We start from the raw sequence: 1,386 nt of genomic DNA, 5'->3' as shown, positions 1-1,386 counted from the left end.
TATTTCTTCCAAGGCAGATTTCATGTGGGTTAGACACTATACATAACTCTGATATGTCCTTTCATTGTCCTAGGATTACTGGATGCTGTCCCTGAAATGTTTCCATGCATATCCACTTCCCTTCCATTAAAGGAAAAAGTGACATCATTTTTGGAATTGTTGCAATTGGGAACACATTTCTCAGAATCCGATACATAAATATTGTTTGGCATTTTGAGAACAAATGAATACCATTATGGAAGATCTTCTTCCTATATGAAATGTAAAAACCGTTAAAATAGGGAACATAGAGAGTACCAAGAAAAGGTACTGTTTAGTACTAATTGATCATGATTCTCAAAGATTGTAGTCTAAGGATTTACTATCATTGTCCAAAGATATTGGTGCTTAATCTGAGATCTTCTCCTTACTCCACTACTAGAATCTATCTTTCCTCATTCTCCTGTAAATCTCTCTAAATGTTTTCTTTCTGAATGCTATTTGCCCACAAATCTTTTCATGTTGAATTTTCAAACAAGCATATTATAACTTTCTGAAGTCTTCAATTGGGCAAACAGTTGCTGGGATTTAACTTAGTATATGTTTATGGCATTGCCATCTCAACATGATTAACAGACTGGATCCAGAGAACGGAGTAGAAGGACAATAATTATTAGCACACACTATTGCCAGTGCTTGCTCAAGAATTCAGATAATATTTTAATAGCATGGTTCTGTAAAACTCCAGTTCATCTACTTATTTCATGATAGATGTTCCAGCTGGAGTCATTTTTCAAACTTAACTTCATCTTTCTTATACGGAGATCTAGTGCACAGTATAAAATAGTCTTTCCATGAACAGAATAATCCTTCCATTCACAAAGGATTACCGTTGAATCCAAGCTTATATTTTTGGCAATAAAGGAATAGGGCTGTAATGGGCAAATATTATGGTGAACTATACCAATTATCAACACCACTAGTGGACATAGATTCATAATCAGCTTCAAAAGAGGGTTTCCATATTGGAATTGTTTCTTTGTGACCTTTTCCCAATTTCAAATCCTGTGGTAACTATTGCATATAATGAATGAGGCTCATCATAAAAATTGCCTCCTATTTGCCTTGATAGTGATGTAATATGCTAGAAAGGAAGCATTGTTGCAAAAAGAAAAATAGGGGATATTATTAATACTGAATATGTAGAAAACAGAACATTTCCCAGAACTGCATATAAGGTTATCCCACTAATTATGTTCAGTTTAGACCAATTTATTATAAAATAAGGGAACTGAGTACCAAACTATTATGGAGTTGGTATATTAATAGTTGTGAATTAGAGCTATTTCAGTTATATACTTACTTTTGTTTAAATTCTTAGAAATGGTCTTAACTATTTTGATCCTT

The sequence above is a fragment of the Protobothrops mucrosquamatus genome, unplaced genomic scaffold, assembly GCF_001527695.2.
Source record: "Protobothrops mucrosquamatus isolate PMUCROS unplaced genomic scaffold, P.Mucros_1.0 scaffold1480, whole genome shotgun sequence".
Taxonomy (NCBI): domain Eukaryota; kingdom Metazoa; phylum Chordata; class Lepidosauria; order Squamata; family Viperidae; genus Protobothrops; species Protobothrops mucrosquamatus.
This window is presented reverse-complemented; position numbering follows the sequence as displayed.